Source organism: Pseudophryne corroboree, chromosome 3, assembly GCF_028390025.1.
Source record: "Pseudophryne corroboree isolate aPseCor3 chromosome 3, aPseCor3.hap2, whole genome shotgun sequence".
Lineage (NCBI taxonomy): Eukaryota > Metazoa > Chordata > Amphibia > Anura > Myobatrachidae > Pseudophryne > Pseudophryne corroboree.
In genome coordinates this window covers 219,141,715-219,165,395 of record NC_086446.1, presented here as the reverse complement: position 1 = coordinate 219,165,395, position 23,681 = coordinate 219,141,715, and positions in this window count along the sequence as shown.

Below are 23,681 nucleotides of genomic sequence, written 5' to 3'. Positions count from 1 at the left end.
GTAATTATCCTTTTCCTTTCTGTGACAGACATTCTGCTCTTATCTTGTCTGTGCGATCCTACCTGCCCTTTTTCTGTCTGCCCTCCTGTCTGTACTATCCTCTTTGCCTGTCTCTAGCCTGAGCCAGTATCTCTGCCAACCCTACTTGAGCCAGCCTCTCTACCCATATCATCTCTGCTTGGTTCTGCCCTACCTCTCTTTGTACCAGTCTCGGCCTTCTCCCTCTCTGTGCCAGTCTCCCTGCATCCCCTTATTGCACCAGTCTCTCACTTTCCTGGGTCTGTGCAACCTCTCTGCCCTTCCCCATAGCCAGCTTCTCAGCTTTCACTGTTTGCAGTGGCTTCTCTGTCATGTTATGTTTGTGAACAAAATAAGAATATGAATAGCGCAATATCAAAAATGGCTGTTATCAGCATATAAAAAGAAGTTCGTACATTCCATGTGCCATTCCAGAATTTGCTAGTCTCTCTTTTTAACTCGTTTTATTTGCCATGAATTTCCTTCCCATGGCCTCATTTAGGCGTACTGAGAATTTGCAACATTTCTATAAATAGTTCTTGCTGTAGACTGCTTTGTATATGTGAACTTTAATTATAGACACCCTACACTTTATATTTTCTCACAAAGAAATATTACAATGGCACAACTTAGCCTTGGGTGCCAAGAGGAACCCAGTGTTATTCAGTACACAACTGGTTTGCATTGTGCAAGCAGCATATATTTCTGAAAGCCAAATTCCCCTAGAAAAGACCCTAAAGCTTTAACAGCCCTAAGCATTGCAAAATAATGTGTCTATACTAATAATCATTAAAGTAGAATTATAAAGTTAGTATGAATTGAACTGGTTCCTCTTTTCATATTTGCCTAAGCCACTGGTTCCTCTGTCTTGAGTAATATGATAGGATATGAACAATGCAGGATTTCAAAGTGGAATATTCAATTGGTTAAATGAAAAACCTCTATATTCAGAGACAAGCCTTATCACAACACTAAAGTTGGGCATATACTATGGGGGTAATTCTGAGTTGATCGCAGCAGGATTTTGGTTAGCAGTTGGGCAAAACCATGTGCACTGCAGGGGAGGCAGATATAACATGTGCAGAGAGAGTTAGATTTGGGTGTGGTGAGTTCAATCTGCAATCTAAATTGCAGTGTAAAAATAAAGCAGCCAGTATTTACCCTGCACAGAAACAAAATAACCCACCCAAATCTAACTCTCTCTGCACATGTTACATCTGCCCCCCCTGCAGTGCACATGGTTTTGCCCAACTGCTAAAAAAATTCCTGCTGCGATCAACTTGGAATTACCCCCTATATAATTATCTAACAGATCATCTGACCAATCTGGCTGGTTGGAATGAAAATCTGGTAATGGATGGGAGCAAATGTCAAACAACCATTTGCTCCTGGACACTGGAAAATAGTCAGAAATGGTCATTCAGACAAATTGGTTAAATCACAGATTTAGCCAATTTATGTTGTCCGCCACAGTTCCTACAAAAAGGCCAGGAAATCTTCTTCTGATGGAGATCCTGGCCTCTGCACTTCCCCAAATCCGCTGTTTTGGGAAACAATGACCATCACCTCCCCCAAATGGCAGCAGACTGTCAGGACCCATACTGCACATACACAGTATTAGTCTGGTGCATGCTCAAAATACCGAACATAGGAACTCTGCACTATGGCAGAGCCGGCCTTAGGCATAGGCAAACTAGGCAAATGCCTAGGACATTTGGTATGCTTAGGGGCACCAGCAGCTTCTGCTGATTAAAATGATATGCGGAATGCCTATATTCTGTGTGTGACTGCGGCTGTATCTGCATAAGAAATGCTACGTTGCAGTGTATTCCTGTAATATAGCATTTCGTATGCAGATACAGCCGCAGTCTCACTCACAATATAGGCATGCTGCATATCATTTTAATCAGCAGAAGCTGCTTGTGCATCCTAGCCACATAGTAATGCAAATATTATGATGCATTTTCATAAACAAAAGGCGTCCGACGTTAGCAGAGCTGCCAGCTGACTCATGCCAGGCATCTCCTGCAGAACTAGCGGCGGTGCTAGGGGGCACCAGCCAAAATCTTACCTAGGGCATCATATTGGTTAGGGCCGGCTCTGCACTATGGCCCTCATTCCGAGTAGATCGCTAGCTGCTTTCAGTCGCAGCGCAATGATTAGTTAAAAAAGCGGCATTTCTGCGCATGCGTATGGGGCGCAGTGCGCACGTGCGTCGTACTTTCTCACAAAACTATGTAGTTTCACACAAGGTCTACCGACGCTTTTCAGTCGCACTGCTGATCGGTGAGTGATTGACAGGAAGTGGGTGTTTCTGGGTGGAAACTGACCGTTTTCCGGGTGTGTGCTAAAAAATGCAGGTGTGTCAGTAGATAATGCAGGCTTGCCTGGAGAAACGGGGGAGTGGCTGGCCGAACGCAGGGGTTGTTTGTGACGTCAAAACAGGAACTAAACAGTCTGCACTGATCGCAAGGTAGGAGTAAGTTTCGAGCTGCTCAGAAACTGCATGAAAATATTTTATAGCAGAGCTGCTAACCTTTCGTTCGCATTCTGCTAAGCTAAGATACACTCCCAGAGGGAGGCGGCTTAGCGTTTGCACTGCTGCTAAAAGCAGCTAGCGAGCAATCAATTCGGAATGAGGGCATATGTGCAGCATCTCCAACATGGGGCGGATGTAATGCCACCCAAGTTTAGCGGGCTTGCGGTATGCTAGCCGAACTCTGAATTTTTTTTTCAAGAGGCAATCACTTACAGTACAAGGCAAAACCATGTCTTATAAGTGATTGCCCCTTTAAAAAAAAGTCTGAGTTTGGCCGGCATCCCGCACGTCCGCCGGACTCGGGTGTCATTACATCAGGACCCACATCTGAATCAGGCCCCCTGTGCTCAAGTGAAGTGTTTTTTACATCAGTTATTTATTTCCACTAAGGTTGCTTTAATGACAAAAGAAGTGAGAAACCGTTGGCTCACAATGATATGACTTGTGCAGGAAACTAATTTTAGTAAATGTGCTAATTTAGATGTCATTTTCTAAAAACACATTGTAACATTAAGAACTACATTTTTCTATCTGATAACATAATTCAATAAGTCTTAAATGTGGTGTACCCTTGCATAGAAACTACACTAATAATAATAATAATAATAATAATAATAAAAGTAATCATCATCATCATCATCATCAAACTATAGTAAAAACAATGTTCTGATTACAGGAAAGAGGATTATACCATTTTATATTCTTGCTATGAAAAGTAAATGTTTGTATTTTAATTTTATAAAACCATTTCTTCTAAAGAGAATACCGTCCACAAGATGTCACTGTAGACCACTTATTGCAGGGTACCACCTGTCACCAGTTGCTTGAATTTAATATTTTTATTTACTTACGAAGACACTGACACCAGGAGACAAAATGCATAATCATAGCCAAATTGTTTCATTTGAAATTAGGTACTCAGCTGTGATTCATAAACAGAATATTTACTCTAGCAAACAGAAATGTTTCCTAGGATAAAGAATACTGGCAGGTCTCCTATTTCCAACAGATTTAGAGCATTAACAATGATTCTTGAATAAAGGCAAATACAAACGGTAATAAAAGGTGTATTGTATATTTTTTTATGCCCACTATCATGTATGCTATGACCTCCATCACACTTTATTGCACATTAATCTTGCATTTTCACTCATACTGGCCCTCATTCCGAGTTGTTCGCTCGCTAGCTGCTTTTAGCAGCTTTGCACATGCTAAGCCACCGCCTACTGGGAGTGTATTTTAGCATAGCAGGATTGCGAACGAAAGATTAGCAGAATTGCGAATAGAAATTTCTTAGCAGTTTCTGAGTAGCTCGAGACTTACTCTGCCACTGCGATCAGTCACAAACACACCCAGTGTTCGCCCAGACACTCCCCCATTTCTTTAGACACTCCCGCGTTTTTCCCAGAAACGCCAGCGTTTTTTCGCACACTCCCAGAAAACGTCCAGTTTCCGCCCAGAAACACCCACTTCCTGTCAATCACACTACGATCACCAGAACGATGAAAAATCCTCGTTATGCTGTGAGTAAAATACCTAACTTTTGTGTAAAATAACTAAGCGCATGCGCTCTGCGTACCTTGCGCATGCGCAGTAATCGACTAATCGCAATATAGCAAAAATCGACAACGAGCGAACAACTCGGAATGATCCCCACTATGTGTGTGGAGGTGTGTTTGTGTGTGTGTGTGTGTGTGTGTGTGTGTGTGTGTGTGTATATAGATAGATAGATAGATAGATAGATAGATAGATAGATAGATAGATAGATAGATAGATAGATACAACAATAGTGACATTGGCGCCTTAGGGTCGATGTAACTCCCCAATATTACTAAGCCTTACCAAGGTATAACATCAAACTGTTATAAAGCAATCAGTAGATTTCAATATACAAATTTATTAAAATACATCAAAACCATTAGTGTGCATAATGATACAAAAAGTCTCATCAAACATTTCCTCCCCTGTTAGTATCCAATGGGGATCCAAATGAGAGTAAGTATACAGATATTCCTTTGTTGGACTCCTCCTTCTCAGATTGCAAATTGGTAGTCGCGATATAACAACAACTGAAAATCCAACTCATTTCGTCTCACATAGAGACTTCATGATTGGTATATCTCACTTCAGTAGTTAACATCAAACAGGTAGGTAGGTATGTTTACTCTGGAACACTTAACATCAGTATAAAGGGAGGAAAAACTTCCTATTAAGCTTGAGGATGGTAATACAAACAAACAAAGAGAACTACCCAACTGCGCACAGCTTGTAATGGTCCACTTAAATGTAGGAAGTTTTTAAAAATACGTCAGTCAAAATAGTGGAGAGGAGGTCGTAATCCAGTCTTCTTCTCCTCTTCTTTTCTTCCTTTCTGACTCCGAAGAGTCCCCTTCAATTTCGCCAAATGTCCCTCAAAAACAGTGGAAGAGCAATATTGTGTAGTATGTCTTAAATTTCGGTGGTTCTGGATTGTATGGTTCAACAAGATGGTTCGTACCGTACTCACGTCTAATACGGAGGAATTCACACGTATAGAGGTTTCTTTATGGTCCCGAAACTTCTCCTAACTGGATGGTATGTTAGTCGTGTTCTTTCAAATCCTCACCGAGTGTTGTCCCAGCGTGGGTGATACCGGGAAGAAGAATACCTCAGTTAATGAATATTTCACGGTCGATTTTTATTCAATTAATTATACTGGCAGCCGGTGGAAATAAGCTGGCATACCATACTCACACTCCAAGTATATTTAGTACACCCATAAAGGTATCTTTAAAAGTAATCCAAACTCAGATAGATCAAATGAATGTAAAGATGTAGATGGGCGAGCGTACCCCACTTACAATCTTCTATGATGTTATCCAGCACGTAGCGGTTTCTTTTTTCCACTTTCTTCCTAGGAAGTGGAACTCCACTCACGAGTGCTTCCTGGTCTTCAGAGTCAGTGGAGCATAACGAGTAACCAGAATCTAGAGATGTGGTAGAGATTTTTCTTACTGCAGCCCTTTTCTTACAAGACATCTGTCTTGCAGGGACTGTCAGTCGTGTAGAAGAAAAAACCGCGCTGGAAGTGTTGCCTTGGTAACCAACGGACTGCCGGAAACAGTGATGCGGCCTGATCTACTATCTTTGTATTTCTTGAGGATGGTAATGTCTGGCTAATTCTGAAATCAAGCGCGTGATACTTAGGAAATGAATCGCAGTAGACGCTGCCAAAATCAATTATTTGGACAATGTAGTGCGCCAAACAGTGTGTCCAAGTACCACAACACTCTATTTCACTATTGTTGTATATCTGTGGTGTGGTTCCTTCTAACAGGGGAGCTAGTGAAATAGGGCCGCCTACTTTGGAAATTTCTATTATACTACTTTCGATTTTGAATAAGCACACAAAGAGAGTTTTTTTGTTTTATATTTTTATATATATATATATATATATATATACTGTGTATATATATATATATATACTGTATATATATACATATATATATATATATACACACACATATATATATATATATATATATATATATATAAAATATTAAAGTATATTGACAGTTATGAACTAGTCTACCTATGAAAAGGTTATATATTTGCACGCCCAATACTTACAGGAATCTGGTAACACTCCAATACAATCAATCTACATCATACTAACTTACCTACTTTGTGGCTGCTCTCTCCGGGAGGGAGCAGCCAGGTCACACAAGAGGGGGCATGGAGGAGGCGGTACGGGGGTGTGGTAATGTGTTTGCGTCATGTAGCCCCGCCCCCACTTTGTAATGCCCACATTATTGGTATTGCAAAGCGGGGGGTGGGGCTACGATGACACAATTTAGCATGACTGCGTCACCACCCCTTTTTTCTATGCAACAGGAGTGGGGTGCAGCGGGAGGAGTGGGGGAGCGGCGGGTGGGGGGTGCGAGCAGGATGCGGGAGATTTGCCCCCTTCTCCGGGAGGCCGGGAGTGCATCCCGAATTTCAGGAGCCTCCCGGCCTTTCTGGAAGAGTAGGCAAGTATGATCTACATCTTCATTTATGGATCTGCAGATGAAAACAGTAACAGCGTCAATGCAAAATAAAACCTAATTGCACTTTACATGAACCCACATCTTTAGTTTAAACTTTTCAGCTTTAATCCCTAAAATAATGCTAAATTTATGTCTTAAATTAATCACGAGTGAGGGATTATCCTTTTATGCATGTTACTTTGGTGTGTTTGAATGCTTCTGTTACAGTAGCCAAATTATTCCCAACCTCCCCCCACAAATGTGTAATTGGAAGGTACAAAATGCATCTATTAAAAGTTATGAGGTTGGCTTTGGATGCATCTAACTAGCTGGAGAAATCAAGTAAGAGGAAATGCTAGTGGGATTTTAGCAGGTATTTTTGGAGCAAGATACCTGCTAATGATCATAGAAATGGATTTGGCATGACATCCCCACTCCCACCTCCCCCCAAAGTGATACCAGTTTTCACAGCCTGGTCTGGTTGCGGCAATATCGGGGGTAAAATCTGCTTAGATTAAATACCAGAGCTATGTTTTCCAGTAATGCCAAGTTGATTAGTGGCTGACAGACCGCTCGGCAATGAATAAGTGTATATATCGACCTAGTGTTTTTTTATTTTTTATTTCCACAGATCTAAAGCTGTAAATTTTAAGAGAATCCCCTCTGGATTGAATAGTATAATAATTTGTAATAAAAAAATATTTTTTTTTTCAGTGTTAGGTGGTGGGGGAGGGATACATTTTTTTTTTATATACTGAAACACCTGTTATGATGGTGACTGGCACCTCTGTATAGCATGATGATATGTAGGGTCAGCGGAATACAATAAACCTGGTCAATTCTAAAAGACCATGTCGGCGGGTGCAGAGCCTACTGTAGTTTTGAGCAGTGATGCCTATTCATTCTTGCTCAGTGTGGAGTGTAATGAGGGACATATCATCTCAAATGCCTACCTGAGGGAAGGAGAACATAGCACTGGCCTTTGTGATATGGGGGTCATTCCGAGTTGATCGCTCGCTAGCAGTTTTTAGCAGCCGTGCAAACGCTATGCCGCCGCCCACTGGGTAGTGTATTTTAGCTTAGCAGAAGTGTGAACGCATGTGCAGCCGAGCTCTGCAAAAACAGTTTGTGCAGTTTCAGAGTAGCTCTGAACCTACTCAGCCTATTCGTGTCTGGATTTGATGTCACGCACCCGACCAGCAAACGTCCAGCCACGCCCGCGTTTTTTCAGACACGCCTGCGTTTTTGCAAACACTCCCTGAAAACGGTCAGTTGACACCCAGAAACGCCCCCTTCCTTTCAATCTTCTTGCGGCTGTCAGTGCGACTGAAAACTTTGCTAGAACCTGTGCTAAACAACAAATGCCTTTGTACCCGTACGTCGCGCGTGCGCATTGCGGTCCATACGCATGCGCAGAAATGCAATTTTTAGCCTGATCACTGCGCTGCGAACAACGGCAGCTAGCGATCAACTCGGAATGACCCCCATGGTTAATATGCATCAAGATGCTTTCTCCATCTCATCATCATCATCATCATCATCATCATCATCATCATCTCATCATCATCATCATTAAGCGATAAGCAATTGCACATATTTTACATATTATTCTGAATCACACTTTAAAATGTGTAAGATTCAGTACATACATATAATTATGTTGTTTTGGGGAACACAATTTTCAATTGCATATTTTTTTAATACAAAAACTTCCAACTCAACATCAGACAATCTCCAGTCCTTGGGAACCATTAACAGCGCATGTTTTACAGATCTCCTTAGTATCAAAAATAAAGGTGTCAGAAAGTAAAGAATACACCTGTGTAAGGGATAGGTGTGCTACCTGACTGTGGCAGCTAGACAACTGAAGCCTAGAACATCCTGTATAATAAAAGGCTAACGCTGCTCCTTACCTCTATGGGGGAATTCAAGCATCGTGTGCGCCTATGGCCACTAGGTGGTGCTTGACTGAACAGTTGCAGAGTTGTTCTGTTCGGGCCCTCACAGCCACCCTTGCTGACATGACTGCTATGTTGTTCCTTAATTTTGACAGGCTGGTAACTAGTTACAGAATAAATGGTGCTTGATGGTTGTGTCAGGCACACTATAGAATAGTACAATGTAAGTTACACACTAGGTATATGCACCCTCTGTAGGCAAGATTTGGATTGAATTACTGGAAGCCTGTAAACTAAATAGGAACTTGCAAGATGGTACTAAGCAGACTTGTATAGAGGTATACAAAGGCAGACTGCACAATGATTAGCAGACAATGATAAAGTGCATGCATGAATATTCCTGTGGAGACTGCACAACTACAGGTAAGTCCACTGGCAGGTATGTAGGCAGAAAAGCACACTGATGTAGTAAGGGAAGGCTGAGCACCAAACTGAATAGCAGGAACAATGCGAGTACGACATATTACAGGCTGGTAATGAAGTGCACTAGGATCTTTAAAATGTGTACCTGGACTAGCTGGAAGCACTGAGCACAATGAGATACAGAAAGCTGGAAGCCAAAGAAATAATTGCACTACATGAGTACAGTGGATTGTGCACAGGACAGGCAGCAGTGAGTAACTGATGATGGGACACACTGCTGAGCTGAGATGGAAGGTATACAGTGCGCATGTACAGTCTGAAGTCAGTAGTCAGAGATGCTGAGCAGGAACCAGGAACAAGTATATTCCAAGATTAAAATTTAACTGGCAAAACACAGGTGCCTGGGAATGGTTTACATAGGGCAGTCTGCATCTGGATTGGACATTGGAGTCATGTGAGTAGTAAGGTCTCTGTGACTGGCTGAAATAATGTCTGCGCTCATGCAGCAGGAACATCATACTGAAGATGAATAAACAGGTACATACTAAGATGATTGAATGTCATTGATGATTTAAGTCAGTGAATCGGTAAAGCTGGGTGAATTAAGAGGGTCTGAGAACTCATAGTGTGACAATATTCAACATGATGTCTGCACTATCCCCAGTTCATATTCAAAAGCGCAGAGTAATAATCGCAAACTGGCAAATTAGTCTGAATTTTATATTTGAATTAAATATACAGTAATTTTACCGGGATCAGCTTGATTTGCCGATGGACAGGATGCCGGCGGATAGAATACCGACAGTGGCATCCCAACCATCAGAATCCCGTCAACCCCCCCAGTAAGCCCCTTAACTCTCCTCTGCCTGGTACCCTAACCCTAACCCTCCCTTGTGGGTGCATTAACCCTAACCCTCCTCGGTGGTGCCTAATCCTCCCCGCTTTGTGCCTAACCCTCCCTTCCCCACTGCCTAAACCTAAACCATCCCGCTTGATGCCTAACCCTAACCTCCCCTTCTGTGTACCTGACCTTCCCTCCCCGGTGCCTAACCCTAACCTTTCCGGCACAGCAGCCTAACCCTAACCCCCTTCTTCTGCCCAAACCTAATCTTGCGCGGTAGGACACCAGCTTGTCCCGCTATCCGGATGATCGGGATGCCGGCTATCAGTAATGTGACGCCGGCATCACGTGTGGTGTCAGTATCTCACCACTGACATTGCCTCCTACTTGGGAGTCCGGCGTCAGTATATCGACCACCGGGATCCCGTCTGTCAGGAAGCTAACTGCTTCCCATTTTACCATAATTATTTTCTAAGTCGTATAATTTATTAAATGTGTTGTACTAAGGTGTGAGCTTATATTGTTTTGTCATTATCAGGCAGAACCTGGCAATGATGCAGTACTATAAATAGCAACACCTGAACACAGAAAGAAGTAATAAGGCCTACAAGTCAGCTCCCTAGCTCATTATCTCTATAACTATTTGTAAAATGCAATACATAATGGGGGTAATTCCAAGTTGATCGCAGCAGGAAATTTTTTAGCAGTTGGGCAAAACCATGTGCACTGCAGGGGAGGCAGATATAACATGTGCAGAGAGAGTTAGATTTGGGTGGGTTATTTTATTTCTGTGCAGGGTAAATACTGGCTGCTTTATTTTTACACTACAAATTAGATTGCAGATTGAACACACCACACCCAAATCTAATGTGGATTCGATGCTTCCTATCTCATCCGCAAGTGTCGATACATTCGGCAATGCAAGTGCTAGGTCTCATGGTGTCGGCTTTCGACATGGTGGAGTACGCTCAATTCCATTCCCGCCCTCTCCAGAGGCTTATTATAGCCAAGTGGGATGGCCTGCCTCACCGGATCAGGTTTCATATGATTTCAATGTCTCCGGAGGTCCACCTGTCACTGAGCTGGTAGCTTCAGGACCAACGATTGAGCAGGGGTCATCCCTTCTGGATCTCCAACTGGGTCCTTCTGACAACGGACACCAGTCTGAGGGGTTGGGGCGTGGTGTTGGAGCAACACTCCCTTCAGGGTCGGTGGACCAAGGAGGAGTTCATTCTGGAATTGCGGGTGGTGTTCAACTCACTGAACTTGGCCTAGCATCTAATACAGAACAGACCTGTTCAAGTACAGTCGGACAACGCCACCACGGTGGCATACATAAATCATCAAGGCAGCACTCGAAGCCGCATGGCAATGAGGGAAGTGTCTTGCATTCTTCAGTGGGCGGAATGCCATTGTCACTGGCCTAGGCTGAGGGTGTTGTGAACTCGGGGATTCTTCCGATGGTTGGGAAGAGGAACCACAACTGAGCCGGGGTGGCCTAATATAGGATTTCCTCATACAGGACGCTGACAGTGGAGTTTGATGAAATATAGAAGAACTTTATTGCGGGAAAAACAACTTAAAGTCATATGTCAAAGAGGAATTGATGAGGGAATGTCCAGACCCACTGAAGGGTTTTGTGAGCAATGATAACTGAGGAAACTGTGGGTGATGCTTAAAAGTTACTGATAACTTGAGGAGCTTGTAAATGATGATTAAAGGTACAGATGGATAAAGAACTTGAGAGCGGAGGTGAAGACACTGGTAAATTGAAGAACTTAAGTGCAGAGGTTTAGGACGCTGATGATTTGAGGAACTTAAGTGCAGTGGTTTAAGATGCTGTTGATTTGTAGGACTTGTGAACGGTGACTGAGACACTGATGATGTGAAGAACTGAAGTGCAGGGGTTAAAGACGCTGTTGAGTTGTAGAACTTGTGATCGGTGACTGAGACGCTGATGATGTGAAGAACTGAAGTGCAGGGGTTTAAGACGCTGTTGAATTGTAGAACTTGTGAACGGAGACTGAGACACTGATGATGTAAAGAACTGAAGTGCAGGGGTTTGAGACGCTGTTGACTTGTAAAACTTGTGATCGGTGACTGAGACGCTGATGATGTGAAGAACTGGAGTGCAGGGGTTTGAGACGCTGGTGACTGGTAGAACTTGAGAACGGTGATTTAGGCCGCAGACCACGCTGATTCCTAGGAGCACTGGTGACTGGACCGCAGAGAGATATACCGGCCGCTGAATACACTGGAACCGGTGCAACGAACTGGCACCTGGAAATGCTGGAGACACTGGAGTACAACTGCAGAGATCCTTGCCGGGAACAAGAGCGCTGGCATCCACGTCAGGGAAAGACGATACTTAGGAACTGAAGCTCTGTCCGGCGTCTGACTTTGTATTCCCTGCCACCGCTGGATTGGCGGAGCAGTCTGATGACGTCACCTGCCCCCCGACCACGTGATGCCGGGTGTCATGGCGGCGCCCATGCCCCGGAGAACCGCCGGGAGCCGCGCCAGCCAGACACCGGAGCCCGTGGCCCACCTTAGGCCGAGGCCGCAACACCGACCAGCAGACACGCAGGGGTAAGCGCGGCGAACTCCGCCTCTGGTGTGTGACAGCCATCTACCATCCATATCGGCAGTGTTCATTCCGGGGGTACTAAACTGAGAAGCGGATTTTCACAGTCGTCAGGATGTACACGCCAGAGAGTGGAGCCTCCAACCAGATGTTTTTCAACTCCTCGTGGACAAGTGGGGCCTTCCAGATGTGGACCTGATGGCGTCTCGACACAATCACAAGGTTCCGGTCTTCAGAGCCCGGACAAGGGATCCTTAAGCAGCTTTCGTGGATGCACTGGCAATTCCATGGAACTTTCGGCGGCCATACGTGTTCCCTCTGGTGTCACTTCTGCCCAGAGTATTAAGGAAGTTCAAACAAGAAGGAGGAATCCTAATTCTGATTGCTCCAGCGTGGCCTAGACGGCATTGGTTCTCAGACCTGCAGGGTCTCTCGATAGAGCATCCCCTTCTACTTCTGCAGCGCCCAGATCTCCTTGTTCAGGGCCCCTTTGTATATCAGGATTTAGCCCGATTGGCTTTGACAGCATGGCTCTTGAAGCTTCCGTCTAAAGGGCCAAAGGATTTTCTGAGGCAGTCATTCAAACCATGTTGAAGGCCCGGAAACAGGCTTCTGCACGGATTTATCATAGGGTCTGGAATTCTTACTTTGCTTGGTGCCCATCTAACAATCATGACGCTTACAAGTTTAGTACGGCCAAACTGTTGGCCTTTCTACAACAAGGCCTGGACTTGGGCCTTCGTCTGGCCTCCATCAAGGTTCATATTTCTGCCTTGTCGGTTTGATTTCAGAGAAAAATTGCGACACTACCTGATGTGCATACATTCACTCAGGGTGTGTTGCGGATTCAACCTTCTTACATCCCGCCTGTGGCCCCTTGGGACTTGTCAGTGGTTCTGGAGACATTGCAAGGGTCTCTGTTTGAGCCTCTTGAATCTGCTGATCTTAAGTGGCTTACTCTTAAGGTAGTGTTTCTGCTAGCTATTGCTTCCGCTAGACTGGTGTCAGATTTGGGTGCCTTGTCTTGTAGGTCTCCCTATCTGATTCTTCTCCGTGATCGGGTAGTTCTTAGAACATGTCCTGGATATTTACCTAAGGTGGTGTCTTCTTTACACCTTAATCAGGAGATTGTGGTTCCGGCCTTAGCCTCTCCCGATTTGTCTTCCAAAGAGCGGTCTTTGTATGTGGTACGGGCTCTCCGTATCTACGTGAAGAAAACTGTTTCCATCAGGAAGTCAGATTCTCTCTTTGTTCTGTTTGGTTTTCACAAACGTGGCTGGCCTGCTCACAAGCAGACCCTGGCCAGATGGATTAGAATTGTGATTGCATATGCTTATGTACAGGCTGGCCTTCCAGCTCCTGCTACTATAAAGGCCCATTCTACTCGGTCGGTTGGACCTTCTTGGGCGGCCCGCCGTAGTGCGACCCTTGAACAATTGTGCAAGGCGGCTACATGGTCCTCAGGGAACACGTTCATAAGGTTCTATGCCTATGATACATCCACCTCCCAGGATGCTTCCTTTGGACACTGGGTTATTGTGCCCACAACAGTGTGTCCCCTCCCATAAGGAACTGCTTTAGGACATCCCCTATGTCATTCCCTGTGGAGCCCAGTGTACCCCGCAGCAGAAAAAAAAGATTTATGGTAAGAACTTACTTTTGTTAAATCTCTTTCTGCGAGGTACACTGAGCTCCACAGGGCGCCCACCCTGACGCACTTAGCTTCTTTGGGTTGCTATGGCATTAGCCGCTGATACTCTCTCCTGTCATGAGTGTGTGGTGTTTGTGGCTACTAACAGTTGTCATCTCTTTTGCCTGCTACTGCATTGGACTATTTAACAAAAACTGAGCTCCTGTGCATGGAGGCGGGGTTATAGAGGAGCTATGCATCTTAGGAAGAAGGTCAAAGCTTTGAGCTTGTTGGTGCCTCGGATCAAGATCCTACTCTACACCCCAATGTCATTCCCTGTGGAGCCCAGTGTACCTTGCAGAAAGAGATTTAACAACGGTAAGTTCTTACCATAAATCTCGTTATTTACACTCAATTGTATCTACCAGGTAGCCTCATTTTTATTGTGTGAATCAGACAATCCTTCCTTGGGACTAGCTCAGGAGTTCTGAGAGAAGGGAAGGCACCTCTAGCATACCGGCTTCCACATCCCATGGTGCCTGGTCTTTGTAGTCTGGAATGCACACTGACTTCAGTGTTAGAGAAGCAGCTTGTTACCATTTACACTATTCACCCTTGCCGCCTCCTGTACTGTAAGTTATAGGCGAGGTGGTGGAGGGGGGCATTGGACCTAGCGTCTGGGTGCAAGAGATCAAGCACTGCCACTACCACTACTCAAACTCTTCAATCCTAATAAAGGGGTGGGTGCTGTCCCCTAGCTCTCCCATTCCAGGGACAGGGAAGATAAATAAGGGATGCCTAGGTCACCCACATTCTCTAAGATGAAACTGAGGCTACAGTATTGGCTGGAGGTTATGGTGTCCATTGAGCTGTCAGGATTTAGTACAGGAAGACTGGAATTTTGCCATTATCGCAAGCTTAGATGCTTTGGGAACATTTAACAGTTTTAAAGAATGGAAATGGAACCAAGGCTGATGCTCATCCCACTTGTTAAGTATTTCTTTCCCTTTAGATGTGAATGTTATATATCATATACTGTGATATTGCATATTTTGTATTAAATAAAAACAGAGTACATGAATTGTATTTAATTAAATATTCTGTTATATATAGATATATTTACATAAGCATGGATGATACAGGATAGTCCCCTATGAGTCAAACATATAATCAGAGAAATGCCAGTCACTTCTATGAGTAATAATGGTTGGTGCCAATTATAACCTGGAGGGAGCTGGTGCAGGCAAATGAAGGACCCTGGACCCCATCGATAATGGTGGTTTTAGCAAAACTTCATGAAATGTAGGGATTTAAAAATTTCCGTAATTCACCAACATTTTGAGTTTGCACCTTCAAAACTGCAGGATAGTAAATTCACAGACTTAGAAAAGAAAATTGCCACTTGTGTACTCCAATTTCTAAACTATCAAAAAAACTGAAGCCTTTGTAAATTTCCTCCCTTGAGTCTAATTTCATTTTTAAACGGTAAACCCCACAAACTCAAATACATACAGTAGGTATAGTCAAAACAATATACTGTGCTTAAGTTACAATTGCTTTAATTGCTTAGGTTACAACTTGCTGTCACAATTAGATCAAAATCAACATATATTTATTACCTAGATTACCTTTTGCAATCTGTGTGTGTGTGTATGTATATATATATATATATGTTGTGACAAGAACACTGGAATAGTGTTTGAGGGCAGGTATGTTTGTCCCAGGTTCTTGTCTTACATGTATTAGAAAAATGAAAACTTCTAGGAAAATGTTTTGTTTTGTCAGAACCTTTTCATTTTGTTGGAAAAGCTGGATAAGGGCCCTGGAAGAGAGATAGGGCAAGCAGGGGTGTATTTAGGGGTCCAAGCGCCCCTGGCAAAGTAAAGGACTGGTGCCCCCCCTCCCCTATATTTGAAATAGGGAAGGCACGTGTGCCTAAAAAAGGGTCATGGCCAATCAATACTACCCCAATTCAAATTACACCACAGTAGAGCTTAGCTACCATAGGTTCAGGGGATGCGACTGCTGTGGGGCCCGAGTTGTCTCTGGGGCCCGAGCCTTCCCCTGCACCTACTGTAGTTACTGAGTGAGCCCCGGCGCTGGCATCTTTTACCTTTAGGTGTGCTGCTGCAATGCAGCCACACCTGCTCACCCGGCCACCAGTTCCGCCTCTCCTGAGTATTAATGCTGGGAGGAGGCATGGCTGAGTCTGCAGGGACATCTCTGGACCACGGCCACACCTCCTCCCAGCATCTGTGAAGTGACACGAGGTAAAGCCGGGCCGGCCGGGAGAGCGGATGAGGCAGCAGTGCAGCCCTAATGGTGAGTGCTGCGGGGAAGGGGTTTCTATGGAGTAATCCATGGGGGGGATAGGGGTGCACGTGCGGCGGCAGCAGGGGGCGGGCCTGTTCCGCGGCATGGAAGTATGCTATGGGGCATGCAGCCCTGGTTTGTGCAGTGTTCCACATGATTCTCTATGGATTTGATGTGGGAGAACGCTTAACCCAGGGGCTGCCCTATGTGTATCCTCTTGGACCTATAGCAGTGGTTTGGTTGCAGAGCTGTGATTATATGGACATTCTCTACACCTGGTATACAGCAGTTCAGACATGCAGCCCCATTGGAATGTGCTGATAGAGTGCTCATTGGAGTCCATACGTCCTGTATCTCCGTGCAGTGGAAGCAGTTATATACAAAGTATATGGTTTCTACATGCAAATATATCATCTATGCCATGTGAGTGGGACCAGTAACGAATAAAAGAAACACCATCTGATTTAATTGGATTACACTATGTTTTGTGTCCTTTTATTTTTATAGTATCCACATATATGGAAGGTGTATCGTTATCCATTGCATTTAAAAACTACTAGTGTGTAAGCAATTCTTATCAACGTCTCTAGAAGTGTCTAGTTGCGCCACTTTTTCTCACACTTTCTGTGTTTTATGCTATGGGGCCCCTGGTAGTGTGCCTTACTCACATGTACATTATTTACATTATGCTACACAGTAGTACCCCTTATACGCATTATGCCATACAGTAGTGCCTATATATATATATATATATATATATATATATATATCAGAATCCATTTGGAATTTCCTCTGCAGTAACATATTCACAGGGACTGATGTTCTCGGTACAATAGCAGGTTTATTTATACAGGGTAAAGCAGTGTACAACTGTAAACAATAAGTAAAAACCAGGAATGATTGGAGAACACAAAATGAGAGGGAGAATTGAAATTGCACTTGCAATGCTGAGAGTCTGGGAAGTACTTGGCAGTACTGGATACTTGGGAACACACTTGTGATGCTGGGATTGGAAACTCACTTGTGATGCTGGGAACTGAGGAAACACAGAAACGCTGGAAACTGTGGGGGCACAGGAACTCCAGGAGACTGTGAGTACATGGACACACTGAAGACTGTGATTACATGAAAATGCTGTAGACCGTGGAAACACTTGAGACGCTGTGGACTGTGAAGGCACTTGTAATGCTATAGACTGTATAGACACTGTAATAGGATTGTTCTGTAGCAGAATTAGCACCGTAGCAGGATGCACTTGAGCAGAGAATGCAGGGTTGCAGGATTGCACTGTAGAAGGTTAGCACCGTAGCAGGATAACGGGATTGCACTATAGCAGGATCACAGGATAGCACTGTAGTAGAGTATGCAACGTAGCAGGATAATGGGATTGCACTGTAGCAGGATCACAGGATAGCACTGTGGTAGAGTATGCAACATAGCAGGATAACAGGATTGCACTGTAGCAGGATCACAGGATAGCACTGTGGTAGAGTATGCAATGTAGCAGGATAACAGGATTGCACTGTAGCAGGATCACAGGATAGCACTGTGGTAGAGTATGCAACGTAGCAGGATAACAGGATTGCACTGTAGCAGGATCACAGGATAGCACTGTGGTAGAATATGCAATGTAGCAGGATAACAGGATTGCACTGTAGCAGGATCACAGGACAGCACTGTAGTAGAGTATGCAATATAGCAGGATAACAGGATTGCACTGTAGCAGGATCACAGGATAGCACTGTAGTAGAGTATGCAACGTAGCAGGATAATGGGATTGCACTGTAGCAGGATCACAGGATAGCACTGTAGTAGAGTATGCAATGTAGCAGGATAACGGGATTGCATTGTAGCAGAGTATGCAACGTAGCAGGATAACGGGATTGCACTGGCCTATATAGTGAGTTCAGGTGCTGCTCACAGCTGTGGTAACAGATAATTACCAAGCTGCAGATACAGAGCAGAGTGCTGAGCACCAGAGCAGAGGGCACCACCCCAGGCACGGGGGAGAAACTGCATGGATCGTGACTATATATATATATATATATATATATAATAGAACAAATGACCTGCGGCACTCAGAGACTTGATGCAAAAACGTGCTGTATTAACAAATACACATGAACTCCGGAGTTCATGTGTATTTGTTAATACAGCACGTTTTTGCATCAAGTCTCTGAGTGCCGCAGGTCATTTGTTCTATTATACCCATTATATTCTGGAGGCACCGGAGCACCCAACAATACCAAGAGGAGTGCCGGTCCATACACTGGTATATATATATATATATATATATATATGGGAAGGCGTGCACAATTTTATATTATGATATCAAACTATAAAAATGTAATCACCCCCCGACACATGCACACACACACAAACACAATTAGCAGCCTTTCACACAATACCCACAGTAGTTCTCCTTACACATAATGTCCCCAGTATAGTGCCAGTTACACATAATGACCCCAGTAGTGCAGTGCCAGATACACATAATGCCTCCGAGTATAGTGCCTCATACACATATGCGCTCACAGTGCCAGATACACATATGCCCCCTCAGTGCCAGACACTCGTATGCCCCCACAGTGCCGGACACTCAAATGCCCCCACAGTGCCAGACACATGTATGCCCCCACAGTGCCAGACACACGCATGCCCCCACAGTGCCAGATACACGTCGGTCCCCACAGTGCCAGACACACGTATGCCCCATGCTGATTTTACTATTAAAGGCAGCACTTTTAGGTAGATTCACTTTTAGAGGCGGCAGCTATCCCCCCACCCCCGTGTAGTTCCTCAACATCAGGGATGCCCATTAATGATCAAAGAGTGCAGCAGCAGCCACTGTAATTGGCGCCGGGATCCAGCACCGCACCACAATACAGACAAGAAACTCTACATAAACTGCATCTCCCAGCAGCCGCTGCTGCATGCTGGAATCATTACTGGGCATCCCTGCTGGTGAGGAACTACACGGGTGTGGGGGGATAGCTGCTGCCTCTAAAAGTGAATCTACCTACTGCCCGTGGGTGGCACCTCTGGACGGCGCCCCTCCTCGGTTGGCGCCCCTGGCGAGTGCCATCCTGGCCAATAGGAAGATACACCCCTGAGGGCAAGTTCCAGACATTGGGCCCAGTTCGAGTCTTTGTCCTTACAGAGGGCTGATCAGGCTTTCAGCTGTGTAAGAGTGTTATAAAGCTGCTGGCCTGATTAGTGTGTGCAGACTACCTGGGAAGACTGCAGGATCTCTGTGAGAGAGATACGCTTCCTTATACAAGTGAGCTAAACAGTATTGACTGAAAGACTCTGTGTTTTTATTTAGAGACAGTTAGGAACGTCTTGTGTTTAGTTAGTGCCGGACAGGCAAGGTATTTTCTTTTGGTGTTTGTTTTATTTTCTGTTTAATAAAACTGGTCGTGGCCAGTTGCACCATAAACTGGACTTGTATGATTCCTCAGCTGCTGCAAGGTGCCATTTACCCCAGGAAACGGCACCTTGTTCCCTTACAGTGTTACAACTTGGTGGAGAATGCGAGCATGCCGTTCTGCTCATAAGTGAAAGCAGCAGCTTTATGAGGCCTGCAGGAAACGGTGGTTTATGCAGATACAGCCCAGTGTGAAGTTGCTGAGACTCACCCCGAGGGTTTGATATATGTCCTGGGTGAAAGCAGCTACAAAGCCGCCTGAAAAATCTGTCGACATGGAGGAACTGCTTAAAGCCCTGCTGCAAGCTAAAGCGGCTCAGCAGGAGGCCAACAGACAGCAGCAGGTGGCTATATAGGAAAATTGGAGACTACAGCAGGAGGCCAACAGACAGCAGCAGGTGGCAATGGAGGAAAATTGGAGGCAACAGCATCAGGATAGAGAGGCCTTAGCAGAAGTGGTGCAGAGCCTTGCAGCCCGGATTGGAGATGTGGCCGTCAGTGCTCCGACCAGCTCTAGTTCTATACGGGCCAGTCACTTCCTGCAGAAAATGACAGAGGCCTACCTGACCACGTTTGAAAGGACTGCCGAGCGTGAGAACTGGCCGAAAGCACAGTGGGCCAGTCTGCTGGCACCTTTTCTGTCAGGTGAGCCCCAAAAAGCGTACTTTGATTTAAGCCCTGCTGAGGCTCGGGACTATGATAAACTAAAGACTGAGATCCTGACCCGCCTGGGAGTCACACTGTCAGTACGAGCACAACGGGTGCACCGTTGGGTGTACGCCATGGAGAGGCCTCCTCGCTCCCAGATGCACGACCTTATTCATCTAACAAAAAAATGGTTACAGCCAGAGATATTAACTGGTCCCCAGATGGTTGAAGAGTCGTCATGGACCACTATTTGAGATCTTTGCCCGTGGTCCTGAGCAAGTGGGTGAGCCATGGAAACCCGGATACTGCTGACCAATTAGTGGACATGGTAGAGAGGTATTTGACGGCAGAGGAACTACTGATGACCACCCAGCAACCCATAGATCCTCGACAGCGCCCTTCAGTAAAGACTGGTAAGACTGTTCCGTGGGAAAATGTTGCTGGGCGGTTAAGAGAACGCAAGGCTAGAGAGACTGTAAACACTGGCCCTGGAGACAGGCCAATGGAGCTAGAACGGTCTATGCTGCCCAAACGGGTTGATAATCGTGTGGTTAAATGTTTTAGGTGTGGTATGCCAGGTCATGTTATTGCCAATTGCCCAGTCACGCAAGAACCTATGCAATGTGATGCTGCCTTTGAATGTCGCAGAATGTCTTTCTTTGCTAGGTTAGCCTGTACTGTGGTACCTTCACCTGAGCTGGAAAAACAAATGTGTGATGTGTTCTTAGAGGGTAACCGGGTAGAGGCCTTGCTAGATTCAGGAAGTTTAGTTACCGTCGTGAAAGCTGGGTTAGTGAACCCCTTAAAGGTCCAGCAAATACCTATTGGGGTAACTTGCATACATGGGGATACCCAACATTATGTCACTGCTGAAGTGATATAGAAACTTGTTGTGCGTCAGCAATGGTTAATGTAGGACTGGTCCCCACCTTGGTGCATGAGGCAATAATAGGGAGGGATTTTCCTCATTTTTGGAATCTGTGGGAATCACGTTTATCAACAGATGTGAGAAGTAAAGAGCCAGTTGATAATACCGGTGATTTTATGGATGTACATGTGTCTTCGGAGCTTTCTGACCCTTTGCCTTTTGCTAGTTTGGCTGGGGAAGTGACAGATGGGGAGTCCAGTAAGGACCCTCTTGCTGGGAACAGAGACATAGTAGTTAGAGCTGAAAACGTGCCTGACCTGGAGGTAAAGAAGGATCTGTTTGCGTCTGAACAGTTAATGGATCCTACCTTGATAAAGGCTAGAGAGAATATTAAGATTGTTAATGGGGAACCTGTGGTACCAGGTGACAGGGTTATGTATCCCCACATGGCCATCTGTAATGAGCTCTTGTACCACATCGTCAAAAAGGGTGAGGATGTGGTGGAACAGCTGGTAGTTCCCCAGCCTTATTGGAGAACGGTACTAGATTTAGCTCATAGTCACGTTACAGCAGGACATTTAGGGGCAGAAAAAACCACTGAAAGAGTTTTACAAAGGTTCTTTTGGTCAGGGGTTTATAAAGAAGTGTCTGAATATTGTTCTTCCTGTCCTGAATGCCAGTATCATGCCCCTAGACCCCATTTCAGGAGCCCACTAGTTCCCATGCCTATTATAGAGGTCCCGTTTGACAGAATAGTCATGGATCTCGTGGGACCCTTGTTAAAGTCCGCTCAGGGCCATCGGTATATCCTGGTAATTATGGACTATGCCACTCGATGTCCTGAGGCTATCCCTTTACGCACTATCACAACCAAGGCGATAGCTAGGGAGCTGGTGCAGGTTTTTAGTAGAGTGGGAATACCAAAAGAAATTTTGACTGACCAAGGTACTCCATTTATGTCAAGGATCATGAAAGAATTATGCAAATTATTTAAGATCACTCACCTTAGGACGTCCATCTACCATCCACAAACTGATGGGTTGGTGGAAAGGTTCAATAAAACATTAAAAAGTATGTTAAAAAAGGTTGTTGATAGAGATGGGAAAAACTGGGATTGTTTGTTGCCCTACTTGTTAATGGCCATCAGAGAAGTTCCTCAGTCCTCTACGGGGTTTTCTCCATTTGATTTATTGTATGGTAGACACCCCAGAGGGCTGTTGGACATTGCCAAAGAGATGTGGAAAGGACAGCCCACTCCTTATAGAAGCGTTATTGAACATGTAACACAAATGCAGGATAGGATTGCAGCCGTGGTACCTATTGTCAGAGAGCATATGGAACAGGCCCAAAGTGCTCAACAGAGGGTATATAACCGGAGTGCCAAGATACGGGAATTTGCTCCCAGAGATAGAGTTCTTGTTTTGGTACCCACTGTGGAAAGCAAGTTCCTAGCTAAATGGCAGTGTCCATTTGAGATTAGGGAAAAAGTGAATGAGGTTAATTACAAAATATACCAACCAGGAAAGAGAAGACCCGAACAAATCTACCATGTTAACTTAATCAAACCCTGGAAAGATAGGTTGTCTCTGTCAGCGGAGCCTTGCCCTTTGGTTTCTTCACCTCGGTTGCTTCCAGCAGTAAAGGTGTCAGAGACATTATCAGCTGATCAGAACAATCAGGTTAAAGAATTTCTCATCCAAAATAGGGAGATATTTTCAGAGCTGCCTGGCCGAACGACCATAATAAAACATGACATTGTCACAGAACCAGGGGTTAGGGTCCATTTAAAGCCATATAGGATTCCTGAAGCTCAGCGAGAAGCTGTTTCTAAATAAGTTAAAACCATGTTAGAACTTGGAGTCATAGAGGAATCTAACAGTGAGTGGTCCAGTCCCATAGTTCTCATCCCGAAGCCAGAAGGTAGCATACGCTTCTGTAATGACTTTCGTAAGTTAAATGAGGTGTCCAAATTTGATGCATACCCCATGCCCCGTGTGTATGAGATTATAGAAAGGCTGGGAACATCCAGGTTTCTCACAACGTTAGACCTGACCAAAGGTTACTGGCAAATACCTTTAACTGATAGTGCAAAATAAAAAACTGCCTTTTCGGTTCCGGAGGGGCTATACCAGTATAAAATGTTACCCTTTGGGTTGCATGGGGCTCCAGCAACCTTTCAACGGGTGATGGATAAAATTTTGAGGCCCCATAGAAAATATGCAGCTGCCTATTTGGATGATGTGGTATTTCACAGTACAGACTGGGGGTCCCATTTGGTTAAAGTACAAGCAGTACTGGACTCAATCAGAGTGGCAGGGTTAACTGCTAACCCAAAGAAGTGCTGCCTCGCAATGGAGGAGGTCAAATACTTGGGCTTCACCATAGGCAGAGGTCTGATTAGGCCCCAATTGAATAAAATAGATGCTATTCAAAACTGGCCTCGTCCAGTGAATAAAAAACAGGTAAGGGCTTTTTTGGGAATAAC